This window comes from Passer domesticus, chromosome 3 (assembly GCF_036417665.1).
Source record: "Passer domesticus isolate bPasDom1 chromosome 3, bPasDom1.hap1, whole genome shotgun sequence".
Classification (NCBI taxonomy): domain Eukaryota; kingdom Metazoa; phylum Chordata; class Aves; order Passeriformes; family Passeridae; genus Passer; species Passer domesticus.
Genome location: NC_087476.1, coordinates 96,690,786 through 96,707,716, shown reverse-complemented (window position 1 = coordinate 96,707,716; position 16,931 = coordinate 96,690,786). Strand labels below are relative to the sequence as shown.

Sequence of the window (16,931 nt, the reverse complement as noted above, 5' to 3'; positions counted from 1 at the left end):
GGTAGATAGACTAAATGACTACTCCTGTCTCCTTCTTTCTCCTAAGCCTGTTTCCTCAATTTCCTATGGACATCCATTACAAGTATGACAGTGAATATGCTTTCCCATATAGAAAACTGAGAAGTTTATATATATCTGCATCCTACTTGAAAAAGTTTATATTTGCCATGTATGAAATGCTATTCTTTAGGAAAAAAGTTTTAATCATGTGTCTAGTTATGTAGAGTGGAAATCACAAAAAAACTTCTCTTGGCTGCAACTTACTCTCAATATTACATTTCAGGATCTTATTCTGAAGGCTGTGAGAGGCTGGGAAGAAGAACTAAAAGTTTTGTCCCTGACTATTGACATTTTATTCCATAACCTTGTACATTTTTCCTAACCCTTGCAAAACTCACATCTCCTCCTGAAATTAGTATAATGAGGGAAAAAGAGAAGAAGAAACTAAAAATGTAATGATGCTTGCAAGCCACATTGAGGTTTTACAGTGGAAAAGGTTATAATGCAAGTTTCTACAACAAAAAAATGTTTCCAAGTTACACAATTATCCAGTAGAAAGGAGGAAAAAATACCTCAGCCAGAAGACCCGAGGTAATGCAACGTATGGAGCACAGAGTGCGGCGACATCAGAAGTTCACCTCAGCTTCCTATTCTTTAGTCCAAATTCAGGCTAGAACTATCAGACCCAGCTCAGATCATAGTGACAAGGACATCAACTTTCCAGGTGCTATCACTTCTTCAAGTTATTTCAAATATTTCCCTTCTCCCGAATCAACATGACAACTTTTATAATTACATGGGCAATCTCAGCTTCCTCTGAGGACAAAACCATGGAGGTATTTCCCTTGCAACAAAGAGATTGGGTATTCAACCTCTTGGAAACAAGGGAAACAGAAGAAAATGAACACAGTTAAACTGTTTACTTGGGAGGGGGAGCTGGGAGGGGATTCCCTCTTCTGAGCCTAAAACCTTTTGATAATGTAAACTTGTAGAAAGTAACCAGATGATTGGGGTGCAGGACAGAAGTCCAGAGGATATCCTGACACAAAAGAATGGCTAGAGAAACCCTTTCTGTGAAAAAGAAAATTGGTCTGTACCAAGCAATAAACTAGAGAATTTGGCACAAAGAGGAGGAAACGTTAAGGAGTGATAAATTCTTTTCTTTTACTTTTTTCTTGATTAAAAGTCTGACTTTTAATGCATAAAAAAGGACCATCAATTTCTTTCCCTGTTAAGCTCTTTTACACTTTGATCCATCTATGTTCCATCTGCCTAAATGCTATATGAACAATTAATTAATATATTAGCTTCACCTAAAGAGATAATTTCAGTTTTCAGAGAGATTTAGGAAAAATACCACTTCCAGATGCCTTGTAAGCTGTTTTGGTAACAGCAGTCAGTAGGACTGAAATAAAAAAACATGGCATGAGACATTTTTTTCCCTCTCCAAGGCTCATGTAATCTAAAAAGGGAAAAACTGTCCTACTAAACCAGCTGACAGAAATGCAACCCCCCTTTAGTTAGGGGAGCAGTGTTACAGTATAAAGCCTCTGTGCAAACACTCTATTTATATTGCTTTTGCCACATTTTTCCTTCTACTTCCTCTTATGTCTTCCTTAAATTATTCTGATATCCCAGCTTTCAATCCTAAGGAATGATACTTATATGGAAAGTGACAGCAACAAGAATATGGACACCTTGCAAAGAATTGCAACTCCTCAGCAGGCGATATGTTTTTCAAAGAGGACAAGAAAAAGGAGGAAAGCAAGAGCAGGAGGAAGGCAACAGCAAACTCCTGTCAGTACTTCTGTCTGAGTTGTAAAGTAGGTTTTATCTTATCGCTAAATCCCAGCAGAGTCAGTTCAGCACCTCCCCTCATCCCTGAGTTGTAGGACTTCAATTGAAAAAGCTAACAAAAAATCCAGGTATTTTTAAGTCTTGTTTCAGCTTCCATCTCTGACAGCTTGTATTTCACACTAGTCCAACCCTACCATATCATTTACAATGTCCTAATGTCCTGTTCCTGTAAATTTAGCAGTACCAGCTGGAAGGTTCTTCAAGTTTCTTCTAGATAATTTTATTCATTAAGAAAATAAAGCATCTCCAGTTACGAATGTTGGCTTATCTTGACCATTTCACTTACATATGAATGGAGACAAAGGTTCAAAAAGAGGATCTTTCTTCATAGTAGGCTGGGCACAGGTAGTCATGAGGCCTCTAACTCTGCATCATCACTAAGAGCCCAGGGGGACTGGCATGACACAGGAATTACAGGCAGTGCAAGGGCTCAACAAGCAAAAGAAAAGCAAATGGATCATTCTTTTAGTGCAGCACTCATCTTCCCTGCAAGAGCTAAGGAGACAGAGGTGGCTTTAGGTCACCTTTTCGATTCCTCAGTCTTTGACTAGCACAGGGATGGGCAGTTTTCCAAATCAGATTAAAGAGGCTATACTTAAAACTGCTAAATTTTAGCTTGGGTTCAGCAGTCACGGAAGCAATTGCTGACTACACTCCAAGTACAAGCCAAGAAACCTCTCATCTGAATCCAAATTTCCCTGAAGCTTAAAGGTGCTCAGATCCAGCTTTCTGGGTCATTTCCAATGTTCAGCTCCTTTGTTTGTCTTCTATAGGCTATTAAGGCTCTGTTAGACAAGGAATTTAGAACAGCAAGTAACAGCACAACCTTCCCTGGAGTACTGTGTGTAATGGCCATGCCACCCAAATAAGACATCTCTTAACTAGAAGAAGCTCAGAATGGTGATCAAAATGAGCAACTGCTTAGGAAAAAAAAACCACCAAAAACTATCATCCAGTAAAAATAGAAAATACTTGGATTGGGAAACAAGTGACAATAAGAAAAGAATTTATAGAACAGAGCACTCACTGAAGAAAAAGGCCTGGGAGCATCTAGTCTCCCTGTCTCACAGAGTTTGGACAAAGGAAGCTGAAAGGTGGAAAAAGAAAAAGGAGCATCAGTCAAGCATTGTGAAATCAGACTGGGGAGGCCACTGCCAACATGCCAAGATTCATACTGGATTCAAAAGGGAAATTTACCATTGAAAAAATTACCCAGGATTATAACAGCTGATTTTTAAAGGAAATCTAGAAGAAAGAAGGAAAAAAAAAAAAAAACATTGCAAAAAATGAAATCTGTGGCTTTCAGGATAAAGTTGGTTTCTGAACATTCAGAAAATCACAAGATTATATCACTTCTCCATAGTTTCTGGGAACCTTCCCAAAAATCTTGGTGCTGCCCAGCATCAGAGAAGATACATTGGAACACCTGGATGCTACATTCCACTTACTGAAAATCTGCAACTGATCAGAGAGATGAGGGAAAACAAGAAATATTTTCCAACATGAGTTTAGGAGCTTGCAGAATGTTGCAGTATAAGCGTGGTTGTATTAAACTTACAGGCTTTGTCCTCACTTGCATCGTGCTCTGTCATTTCCTTTTACACTGACAGCTGCCTGTGTGAAACAGTTTACGCAGCCAGAGAAAAACCTTGGCATCTTAATGTGTCCAGAAACTCCTGGACACAGCTGTCTATGACTGAACAATCATATCTCAGGTAGCAATTAGAAAGTGAATGAAGTGGAAGGAAAGCATTCACAGACAGTGACCCCCAGCAAAAGGCAGAGACACTGTCAAATCTCCCTGGAAAGAGAAGCCCTGCACAACTGGAGACACCTCCTGAGGAACAGCTGGCTAAACCCCAGCCAAGAGATACAACCTCTTATGTACAGCTCCTCGGGACACTTTAGAAGCGTTCTTCAGCATCTTCTTAGTATTTTCCTGACATATTTAGATACAAATTTACAACTACTTGGAAGCCTTTGGCCCCATACAGCTACCTCTGACCTGCTCAGGCAAATTTGCATTTAGTCTGCTGACCTCAAGTCTCTTCAATTCACCTCTGTGTTCTACCAGACCTCTGTCACAACTTTTCTCTATCTTCACTTCAGTGGTAGTGAGATGCAAACTGAACAGGACAGGCATTTAAGACCCACATTAGCATGTCAAAACTACTTTATAATTTTTTTCCAGTAAACCATTTTATGGTTTACATATTTGAATAATGTTTTTATACATTTGCTTTACATTTTTTTATAAAACAATTAGCTATTCTAGTTATTTTTCATTCTGAATACTGATACAAAAAATTATCTCATTCTAAAAAAATCCTCAGTAACCATGCTTTTTTAATTGTAAAATGCTTCTTAATTTTTTTCCAAGTCACTGGCTTTGCCCTCTTCCAGGTAAGAGATGGTGACACATGACAGATACTAGCAAAAGGCTTGTAGAGCAGCAACATCACAAATTGCTCCCACACAATGACTCTGATTATTTTTTTCCTAAAAGTAACTTGAACAGATCAGATCAGATCAGGTTCATTTCTAGAGTAGCCTCACCAGATTCACTGTGACCCTTATGCTGAATCTGACTGAATTGCATCTGGATGTTGGGTCCCTGGGTATTTCATCAAAACTGTGCTTGTGCAAAAACTTCCTAAGGAATAGATACAGATGAAGTTTACAGATGCTCAAGACAACACTGACATTTGAATCATTTCAGTTATATACCCACCAATTTAAGACCTTTTCATCCATACTAATACAGTTTAGTTCTCCTTTGAAAATTCCCTAGATTATTTAAGTTCCTTTGGCTAAACCATTCAATATTCAACTTCCATGGATGACCTCTTTCAATCATGGGTCACCCCGCAAAAAAGATTTTCTATGTTTTTGATCAAGAGACCAGTAGCTTTAGGTTACTTTAACAAGCAACACTCATTTAAAAAGAGCCACCAGCAACTCAGCAGCACAAAGACAGATAGAGGAGACAAAGCATCCTGGACACAGCTCCTGGATTCCTCTTCATAGTTTAAGATTTATTGCTGAACCTTTGGAGATCAAAGTTATGAGATGTCCCACAAATAAAGCGGTTATTCTAACCACTGTGTGCTGCTATACTCCAGGACACCTGGAGGGCATTTGCACAGACTCCCCCAAGAATATTTCAGTACAAATAACAACCAAGGAATTATCAGGACATAGCATTCTTTTTCAACCACACCTGACAATGTATTGGTTCTTAAACATCAGTGACATCAGATGAACCCAGATATACAGAGTAGATTGTCATTGCCTCTTCTGTATCTTATTTCCAATAATGAGGCGACTGGGAAACCCTGTCTGCTACCAGCACTTACTGCAGGCTCACTGTCAAACTGGGCACGTGTAAGCAAGGGCGAGATAACACAAAGAGGCAGTGTGTTCAAAATATCTCTTTCACCTATCATCTGTCACAGAGAAGGGGAATGCTTTGCATTTATTCAACTGGAGATGGAGGTCAAAGGCACCACAAGACTCTAAGACATTTAGTGTTTTCTTTTTTTCTTTTTTTTTTTTTTGAAAGACAATTCTTCTGCAGAAGATAGAAAGGCACCTGGTCCTGCTGCTTCTTTGATAAGCATGAAAGTTTTTTTCTGTTCCCTTTTCCTTCTGCAGTGACTTTTTTTTTTTTTTGTTCCAGCCAAATATTTTCCCATCTTGCTCACAGACTCTGCTCCAACACTGCCTTCCAGATAAATGAGCTCTTCCTTCACATTAATCATCCTTAATGAGGCAGATATTCTTTCCATAAATTCCCTCCCTCCTTAGCGCTTTTTGGATCCTAGTATGGAGGTCTTTCCTTAGACAGAGAGAGGCTGTTTGGTCAGATCATGAATTTTATTTGGTGCTTTGTTTAATGTGAGTCAGCAAGAGGAATAGAAAAATGTGGCAGTGCCCAGGGGGAGTAAAAGATTACTTTATGCTTTCAGGAATTACAATACCAAATCACATCTCTTCTTGCTTTAGGATATGTGCAACGAACTGAGCTGTAGCATTGCTGCATATCTTCCTTTAGAGGGAAAAAAAGCTACTTCCTGTCCTTTCACTGTCTGTAGTCATGAAGACACTTTTGCACAAGAGTTAGCTTTCACAAATGTAAGCATCAACCTTCTTGAGTTATTATTTGGTACCCTATACTTAATCTCCTGACCATATATAAAGAGGGTTGGCAGCTTTTGGGCTGGTATTCTGCATGGCAACTCTCAAAAACTTGTGCCTGCTTAGGCTGGGTGGGAGAAAACCAGATAATTCAAATCCTGTACACATATGTGAATGGCCACACATCATACTGTCATCTCAGCCAAAATTATGAGGAGCATGTTGTCCTTGACTATCATGCACCTGCAAATGTCTATGATCTCAAATAATGCTACCCAGACACCATCTCACACAGACAGTTTTGGCCTTGATCTCTGTGATGCTGGACTTTTTAAGGTCCTCTATAAAAAAGAATGAATAATTTTTAAAAAAATCATTCATTTGAAATTTTTAGTGTTCTTAAGAAAAAAACTGTCATAGAACCATTGAAAGACCTCCAAGATAATTAAGTCCAACCTTTGACCAAACATGGTCCACTAAGACACACACAAAAAGTGTCACCTCTATTCATTTTTTAACACTTCCAGGGATAGCAAATGCTTCACTTTCCTGGGGAGCCTGTTCCAATGTTTAACCACTCTTTCAATGAAGACATTTTTTCTAATATCCAACCTGAAATTCACTGGCGCCACTTGAGGACATTTCCCCTTGTCCTACCAATAGCTGGGAAGGGAGAAGCTGACCCCCATCTGTCACAATCTCCTTTCAGACACTTGCAGAGAGCACTAAGGTCTCCACTCAGCTTCCTTTTTCCAGGCTAAATGACCGGGATCCCTCATCTACTCCTCATAATTCTTGGATTCCAAATCTTTCAGCAGCTTCGCTATCCTTCTCTGGAAGGACCAGAGAAGGACTAGGACCTTCTCCACCACTTCAATGTCTTTATTGTAGTGACGTGCCCAGAACTGGACACAGGACTCGAGGTGTGACCTCACCAGTGCAGACTGCAAGGGAACAATCACTGCCCTGGTCCTGCTGGCCACACTATTTTTGGTACAGGCCAGGATGCCATTGGCCTTCTTGATCAGCTTGGCACAAGCTGGCTCATGTTCAGCCACTGTTGACCAGCACCCCCAAGTCCTTTTCCACTGGGCAATTTATTTAGTCCCATCTTCATGTTACTAGAGACCACTTTTCATGTAGGCAATGTGCTGCTTTGAAACTCCAAATCTGTCTCTGTAGAGTTTTAGGCAACTGGATCTTTATTAAAGTTCTCCAGCACAAGACTTTTTTACATTAGAATCATGAATCTTGGGTCCATCTGGGAACAACACCACTGGCTTCTATAGTATATCTGTCCCAGGTCTTCAGAAAATAGCTTTTCTGGTTTTATATAATAGCTATTCTTGGGGGACAGAGGGGAGGGAAGAGGGACCTGAAGTTATGTATAGAAATTATTTTTTCCCTAAGTCTCAAACCAATAGACACATCCATTTCAATAATTTAATAAGTTTTTTCCATTTTCTTTTAAATAGGATCTCTGAGCCAAAGTAACAAAATCCAGCAAAGAGTCCTAAAATTTTGGAAGCTCTCAAAATATGACAAAATAGCCCTTGGAGACAAAAACCTTGAAGGAGAAAAATCAAATGCTTTGTCTAACTTTCCACAGATCCTTATGTAATAACGTAAACAGATTGCCTTGCTCTGTGAAAGAGGAAAGTTAAATTTCCATCTGGAGTACCATGAAGATTTTGGAAATTAATGGGGGTTTAATAACCTCACTGACTTTTGGTGTAAAGACATCCAAGAGAAAGGTTTTCATGCAAGGAATGCAACACAATAAAATCCAATAAAATTACAAATGGCAGGCAGCCAACTGCATGACTGCAACCAACTTTTGAATGCTGCTCCCATGGACCTATGATACAAATATATCTTTTGCAGTCCACCTTTAACACAAAAGTTTTGACTATATCATCAACCTGTGTAGGTTGGCAGCATTATCTGATACTAGGGCAGCTTTTAATGGAGGTGAATATTCAGAATTTAAGTTGAATTCTGCATATGAAAATGGCCAGAGAACTTCCATTATAATTTACATATTACACTATATATCATAAATGTGTGAAGTCTACATATATAAGGTGCTCTCTAGAAATTCCTTACACCGAGCCATCACCTCACTTAATAGAACAGGGCTTTTGATCTAGTCTAAGCTTAAAACACTTTTATAGTTTTGGGTGTAGCAGAAGATAGGTTACAGGATTGGTGATATTTTCCTCCTGCACTCTGTGTCTGTATACAGCAGAGACCACACTCTTAATCCTTGCAGGGTGGAAGTATTTTCTATGCAGCACAGACCTGGGGATTGCTGTCTTTCCCTGGATGGTTTTTATCATAGCATGAAATTCTGATTTACGTGGGTGTATGTGAAATGATAACTGAGCCTCTATTGTCTTTAAACATAGAGTCACTGCAACATTAATTTAACCAGCAGTGCTCCTGACAAATGGCTCACACTTCTACAGGAACATTTAGGAATTATTTCACTCTAAAAAAAATTAGGTTAATTAGACATCTGCTCTTCCCCCTGTTTATGCTGCTTTGTTGTTCTGCTTTCTCATTCTTTCCCAAAGTATTGGCAGACACGAGTCATTTAACTTTTCTCTCTTGTGTTCTGCAATAACTTCCCTCCAGGTTCAGCCCTGGTTTACTCATAGTCCAGTGCTCCTCCCTAATCCTTCTGCTTCATTTCTCTCTTTCCTTTTTATCCATAATAGCTCATCATCCATGTATTTCTCTCGTCTCCACTCACCCAGGTAAGAAGCATGTCAGCAGTGTGGAGCACTGTGTAAATGTCACAGGGCTATATAAATGTTTTGAAAAAAGTCCTCTGGGGGAAAAGAGGAATATTTTTCTCTTGCTGAATTTAATAAAAAGATCTTGCAAACAAGATGAGATAAATTTGTTTGAATTTTTATCCTAATATTATGTCCTAAATTTACTCCCAGCACTCTCATCCTTTTAAAAGAGTACAAAACCTGCAGATCAGCATGATTCCACCTCTTTTTTAACAGAAAATCATCCATCTCTCTTCTGTATCCATCCCAGCAGACCTGAGCACAACCTTAAGCTCACTTAAGCTTTGTCATTATAAGAGAAGATCAGAAAGGAGTGTTCCAAGGTAATTTTGTTTCAAAAAAAAATGTTGAGGGACTATCCTATCTCAAACTGAGCTTACAAATGAGCCTCTTTGAATTAAGAAAAGTATTTTAGAATTATTGAATGGTTTGGTTTGGAAGAGGACTTAAGGTCATGTAGTTTCAACACCTCTGCCATAGGCAGGGACACTTTCAACTAGAGGAGGATGCTCAGAGCCCCATCCAAACTGGCTTAGAACTCTGCCAGGGCTGGTTCTTCCAGAACTTCTCTGGGCATCCTGTTCCAGTAATATGTAATCTAAAATTACACTCTTTCAGTTTAAAGCCATTACCCCTTATCCTAACTCTACATGCTCTGGGTAAAACCTCTTCTCCAGCTCTCTTGTAGCCCCATTTAGGTACTGAAAGGTGCTCTAAGGTCTCCCTGGATATTTCTGTCCTCTGGTAGGAAGAGCCCCAGCTCTCTCACCCTGTTTTTCTAGCAAAGATGTTCCAGCTGTCTGATCATCTTTGTGGCCCCTCTCCATACCCACTAAAATAGGTCTACATGCTCCTTATCTGGGATGCCAGATTTTACATAGGGTGTCACAAAGGCAGAGTAGAGGGGCAAAATAAATCCCCTCCCTTGGCCTGCTTGTCACACTGCTCTTGGTGCAGCCCAGGAGGTAGTTGGTTTTCTGTGCTGCAGGTGCACACTGATGGGCCAAGCTGAGCTTCTCATCAGCCAACACCTCCAAGTATTCATCCTCAGGGCAACTCTCAATCCATTCTTCACTAAGCCTGTGTTCATGCTTGGGATTGCCCAGATCCACCTGCACAACTTTGAAATATTACAAAGTAGTGTGATATTCTGGAATAATAGTAACATAAAATAATAATAAGTCAAATTTAATATCATTGCTACGTTCAAAGGCTTAGAAAGTCTCTTGAAGTGTCAATAATGAAAAAGAAAACCTTGGACTACAGCCTTCCTCTCCATAGATTAATATACCTTGCACACCCATGTGTATATGTGCTATTCTGTGGATCAGCCAGCCTTTTTAGGAGCCACGTAGCTAAAAGAGAAAACAATTCCAATCACCTGTTCAGCATCCCTAGCATCATTTTCTCAAGCCTGAGACAACAGTGATACAGTAAAGATGCTATCAACAGAGGAAGAATTGACAGTTCCCAGAAATTTCTAGAAATGAAGCGTGGAATGGAGGAAGGTCATGTGCTTGAATTAGAAGTCACTATCATACATATAGACCGTTATTGAATGTTAATATAGAATGTTAATGTGAAGAAAATATGAAAATTATATTATAAAATGGAGAGCAAATTTCTAGTGAGGAAAATGCAGAAGTTTTCCACCTGACAATTTATTCATCAGCTTTTGTGAACTGAGGGGAAAATACTGGTTATTCTCTTTTGCCTTTGAAGCTTGATTCAACTCTCACAAAAATGGATCAGTAATATTGCCTTGAATATACCCAGTTAACACTCATCTGAACATGCTGACAGATGTGTTCAAAACAATCTTAAATCTCAGTGGACTGATAGTACTTGGGTACAAAGTACAAGTCTGCAAACACTCAGCAGTTCTAGGCTCATTTAACTATTTCCAGACTGAAAGAATTGAAATACAGGGATGTTATATTCACTGTTAATACAGAAAATGCCATTCTTTGAACAGGAATGCCAAAAGCTTCCTGGTACTTTCTGAGAGTTCACTGTCTAGGATGTTATTCCTTGTGGGAATATGTGACAACAGACATTAGTCACTGCTGCAGATATTAACACGGAAAGCCAACCCAGAATTGCACGCACTGCTTCTTCCTTTCCTTTCAGTGCAAACACCAAGCAAGCTTAAACAAAGACCAGAAGCACAGCATATCCCTTGGGATAGAATGATGCTTTGTTCTCAGGTTCTCTTTTGGAAGAATGACTCTCAAAGCAGAGTTTTGGGCAGAGCATTTTGGTTTCTCAAAGGCATTTAGCAGAATATAAGTGTACACGATTCTTTCATCTCTTAAAAACATTGACCATCTCAGCTATTATAACACTTTCCTGACTTTGTTAATGGCAGCATGCAGGGCTCAGAGTGACCCTAGAAGTGAGAATAGACTGGACTCTAGAGCTCCATTAATAGGAAGATCTCTCCTGAGGTACAGATCTTAGATTGTCAGATAGATGAACAAAGGAAGAATTTGGACAAGCAGATCCAGAAATTCTGCACATCTTTTTGGAACTACCCCTTCGTGGATTGCCAGACACATTAGTGTTGTTATAGGGTTAGAGAAACAAAAGTGGGTCACCAGAGGCAGCACTCTTTATCATCACTCAGGTCTGCCTCATTTTTTCCACTTAAACTAATAAAAATTGAAGGACATCTGCAAAGTTCAGATTATTTATATCCACTGTTAGAGTACTGAGCAAATTGAGCAAATTGACAGAAGTAAATATAAATATTGAAGCAACTGCCTAAGTAGGTCTATCAGTGGATTTCCCTACAAAGGGAAACAATGTGGTTTAGCATAGACTGGAATACTGAACTGTTATGGCATTACCTGTTTATATATGCATCCTGAACATCCACAGTATCTCCATGCATCAACAGATAGAGATTTTTCTTGGGTCTTTTCTGTTTAGTGGTATAATCTAGCAAACTGATAATAAATATTCTGGTGTATTAAACTATAACAAGGACTAAGTCTTTCTTTTGTTTCTAAAATGTGCACCCAAACTCAATCCACTGGAATCTCAACTTCACTTAAAAGCTGTCCTCATAAACCTGATTTCACCTATATTCCAAAGAGATTCTATAAAAGTACAGCTCCTAATAGGCATCATATTAAGACATGAGATTATGCTGCAAAGCACCTTCATGTGAAAAACCAGCAGAGTTCAGCAAGAAACCAAATAACATCTGGGATGTATTGGTGAGTTAGTTTAGGTGAAATTGGAAACAACTGCAGAGCTGCATGCAGCAGTTTGCTGTTCATTAAAATCTGAAATTCTGTTTCAAAAAGCCATATTCTCATATTTGAACTGTGAAATCAAAAATCTTCTGAGCAAACGACAGAAAAAAGAATTCTTGCTGCAACCATACTAGGCATCATACTGGACATGCATTCTTTATATCACTGCCTTTGTCCTGCCATGATTCATATTTGGGTTTTCCCCCAGTGGAGATGTACATGAATAAACAGCCTAGCCACTGGAACCTAGATGAGATATTGATAGTGTAAGATGTCTTTTTCTTGTCCTACTGCTATGTTTTTTTTAATATTAGAGTGAGAATTTGAGTGCTTGGAAGGAAAAACAGAGGTGCTTTATACAGAAAACAAGCAAAGCTAGAAAGCAGTCTGTTGCAATATTCATTGATACCACTCTGATCAGGTGCGATGGACAAAACCCCCAGAATATTTGTTTCTGTGATGAAGGGTACATGGATTAATGTTAAACTTTTAGTCCAGAAAGTGAGGAAAGGAACAATACTGAAGCTTAGCAGAAGACAAATGAAAAAACCTGAAGAACCCCTTATAAAAGGTTTTCACTTTGCCTGAATCCTAGATTTAGATAGCATAAAAAGACTTGGACAAGGGTAGTCATGAAATATAAGAGAATTATTTGGTTTGAAATATTTTGTGGAGGATCTAAACTCTTACCTATACTATTTTAAAAGGAGAGGAAGAGGAAGGATCTTATACTGTTTCCTGAAAATATTACTTTCACTTAATAAAAATTACTTACAGAAAGAGGCTGGGAATAAAGTTATGTTTCTTTCATCTGCTAAATAATCAGGAACCCTGTAATTCACAAGAAAGGGCCATAGAAAAACTTTTTCATATCACTCCCAATATTCTTTGGTATTCATTTTTCTGCCTTTGAGAATAATATTAGAGTTGTTTGCTATGCCTGGAGTAATATGTACTAGGGTAAAAAAGGAAAAGGATGCAAAAGACTGAATTTTCCTCTTGCAGGACTACCAGAACATATTTTATTTGTTGTGCATGCACACAAGAGTGAGCAAGTCTGCTGGTCTATTGTCAGCCTGGCTGGCCTGCTCACAGAGCTGCCAGAGAAAGATACATTAGAGGTTCCCTCCAGTCCCCAGTAGGCTGCCTCTTCTGGAGCTTGATTTAGCAAGATATGCATTGGTAGTTACAGTTAAGCAACTGGCAGCCTTGTAGGAGTAGCTACAAGAGCTGAAGCATCCAAGAAGGATATTTTGCATGAATTATGATTTTGGCCACTTTCAACTCCATGCTGCCTTAGATGCTGCCTTCAGGATGGGTGTTTTGCTCTTGGCAGTCCATCTGCCCCTTCAGTGATGGCCAAGAACAATTTATCAAGTGCAAACAGAGAAACTGATGATTTATGAGCATTGTATAACCCCTTAATCAGTGTAATAGTGCTTTCTCAAAAGAGGATTATATGATAGACAAAATATATGGGGAGAGATTTGACCTTGGCGTTTCACCATGGCTAATGACACACAGTGAATTTGACAGAAAACAGATCTTGCCTGAAAAAAACACCAAGCATAAGCCAGTCATGAGAGATGCCAGGTCCCAGCCACTCTGGATAAGGAGCAGGCAGAAACAAGGCTGGATATAACAGCAGAAGCAAAAGCCAGGCAGGACCCAGTCCCTTCACAAAACAATGAGTGCTTCAAACCTCAAAGCGTGTATTTAAAATGCAGAGAAAGGTAAGAAAATCACTGTGAGAGCAGGCAAAAACCTTTTTAAAACAAAGTTTTGACATGCAGCGGTTATTGTGGGAAAGCAGTACTGGGCAAGTTCAGACTGCTTACTGAGTTTTACGCTTTGAGTATGAGAGAGAATATAAAACTCATTAGGAGATGATGTATCCAAGAACCCACACAATAACAGTGTATTTCTTAACGGTGATATTGAAGACATTACAACCCTTATCTCTTAGTACTAGTGCAGTGAAGGGTGCTGAAGATGGTGAAGCCTTCACTCTGAATTGCTTTCAATGCGGAGGAAATGTCTAGTCTCAGACAAGGTATTTTAAGATAAATCCTACTGAACATCTTGATATCTCAGATAATTCACTTTCTGGACATCTTTCTCAAATTTTACAAGTGAAGTCAGAGAAGACTAAATTTAAAAAAAAGACTCTTTTTCAGTGGTGCCCAGGTAGAGGACAAAAAGCAATGGGCACAAACTGAAACACTGGAAGCTCCATCTGAGCATCAGGAAACACTTTTACTGTGAAGATGTCCAGGTTGTAGTACAAGTTGCCCAGAAATGTCATAGGGACTCCATCCCTGGAGATGTTCTAAAGCCATTTGGAATGGTCCTAGGTAGTGCACTCTAGGTGGCCCCTATTTGAGCAGATGACCTCCAGAACAAACCTTAGCTACCTTATTCAATCCCAACAAGTGGCAAAATATTTGGTGAGAAGGTGTTATTTTCACAATCATGTTTCAGAGTCATATTTTAGCTCCTCAGCTTTCAGACTCCCCTTAGCCTTTGACATTGGTTCTTTGGCCAGGACACAGCTGCTGTCAGGGTGGGTAACTCCAGGCACAACAGCAGAACTGTTGTCAAGAAACACTACCAGTGTTTCCACTGGGCAAATTGAGGAAATGAGCAGATTATTCCCTGGTAGCTGGAATAGGATGTGGGTGACATTGCTTACAGTTATACACTGCAAGGTTGTGGGTGAAATTGCTTACAGTTATACACTGCAAGGTGTTGGAGCAGACAAGAGGGAGAAGACTGAAGAATTATAATATTGTAAGCCAGAGTTTTGAAAGACATTTAATTCTCAAATTATATAAGAAGTCATCAGAACTGCAAACTATCCATTGAAGGTGTGCTGCAAGCCTTCAGCAGCCAGGTGGCAAAGGCATAAAGAAAGTGCACTTGCATGTAGGAGAGTAAGGGGCAGAGCAGTTGAGTAACTGGTTACTCAGATCACCTTCTACATGAAAGCATGTTTTTCTACTCCTTTACTTCTTCCTCAAAGGCATTAACTCTCTCACCTTCACTTATAACTAAGATTAGTCTCTAAAGATATAGCTATTGTAAGAATAATTTGGGCTGAGGCTAGCCTACTTTTGGAAGAGGACTAGGGAAAATTGCTCATTTGGCTAGCAAAAGAGAGTAGAGTCAACCACTGTTCTCCTCCCTGCATGAATCTTTATTAGGTGAACCTAAAACTCCAAGAAGATGCCAAAATAGAAAGTTTTGGTCCTAACTGACCTGAAAAAAATGCCTCCCTACCTTGGTTCCTCAACAAATCCAAAGTTATTCCAGTTCAGTTCCAACAACAGTTCACTGGACAGGCACATAAGTCATCCCAGGAGCCCAGGGGCAAACAAAGGTTGGGCTCTTCCAGACTGCTACACTGCATGGGATTCTTGTGTCCCTGGTGCCAGCTCTGTTAGGAACATTCTACATATATGTGTATGTGACACATTATGGGAATTAGCAGCATAAAGGATTTCTCTTCCACCTGGAATTTGGAGCTGAGAAAGCTCCCACAATTTTTTATTTTATTTAAGAATTCATTTCAGTGCCTTGAGCCTACTCCCCAGCACACTTACTCACCATTCCCTAGTGAGTTTAAGTCACGTAGGGGAACTGAGCTCACATTTAGTACATTAAGTCTTGTTTCCTTAAAAAGGCAAAAACTTGCAATTTACAAGTCAGTGTCATGTGTTCAGCTGTAAAGGATAATGCTCTTCACCTCCTGTTAGCAAGCTAATTAATCTAACAGTTTTTTAGAAATTCCTAGGAAAGGTAATAATGTTCCCCTGTTGCTGGGAGCTTGTATCACTCCTCTAGCTAAACAGTGCCTAGCCATAGGCAGACAGTACCAGCTGCTTCATGAGCCCCTGCCACATGTCCTCAGCCACACCTATAACACAAGGCATAAACACAGAAACACCACTGCACCCCTTGTGACCAGATGACTGCCCAGAAAAATTGTTGCTAAAAGCTCTACTTACTGACTGTGTGCTTTCCTGCAGCACTGCCTGATTACTGCACTCCCAGACTCAGTAGTTAGAGGCACACCTGAGCTAAAGGTCCATTATATTGCCTGGCTCCATTGGCTGCTGCTGAGAGCTGATTTCTGTGAAGCTGCTCAACTGACTCCTGCATGGAACTTAGCCTAATGAATTCCTGGAAAAATGTCAATGCCCCAGAACTTTATCCAAGCCTGAACATAAGCCTTATCCAATACTCCCAACAGCTACAATTGATCTTTCCTTGTTTATTGTCTGGTTGACCCACTGTATGCTATAATAAGACAGATTGTAAGTGCATTGGGTTGTTTTACAGCTTCTCTGTAGAATGACTTAATTAGTATGCTTGATATGCTTTGAACACAAGTAAAGTGATAAAAATATTGGCAGTATTTTGCCTTATGCAATATGATCATTCATGTTCTGGTGTGGCTCCAAGAAGCATTTTATGACTAAGTGTAGAAGAGGAGGAAGCACCTATGGCAAAAAGTTCCCCAATTCTATAAAATTACACTGATGGAAGGTCAAAAACTCTTTCAATTCTTGTTAACTCCTCTGGATATCTTTGCTATGTCTTCTGTGTCCAAAAAAAGTGACAACATATATATCTCAACAAGACAAATTGCCACTATTCTGTTTTTAAACTGATACTGTTGTCACATGGGCTGTCACATGAGCTCCTACTATGTCCAAACCACCTCTTTTTTCTTTTCAGCAGTAAAAGCTTCACAGCAAGTAATAATGGTGCTGCCTCCATCACTTTTACCTTTGCAATTCTTTCTGTGGCGTCTTGACAGTGCTATTAATATTGACATTTTTCTGGCTTTATGAAATGGTGGAAATTTAATGTA

General features: G+C 39.4%; 1 long non-coding RNA gene across 2 annotated transcripts in view; it reads right to left on the bottom strand.

The window, feature by feature from the left end:
* LOC135298204 (uncharacterized) overlaps positions 1-16,110 on the bottom strand; it is a 30,000-nt gene extending 13,890 nt beyond the window's left edge. Inside the window, exon 1 of one of the 2 annotated variants that reach the window (XR_010360214.1) lies at positions 16,063-16,110. This is a non-coding gene — a long non-coding RNA (uncharacterized LOC135298204). The remainder of the gene's footprint in view (positions 1-16,062) is intronic. The other variant, XR_010360213.1, reaches the window with a different exon arrangement.
* Between the last annotated feature and the right edge of the window lie 821 nt (positions 16,111-16,931).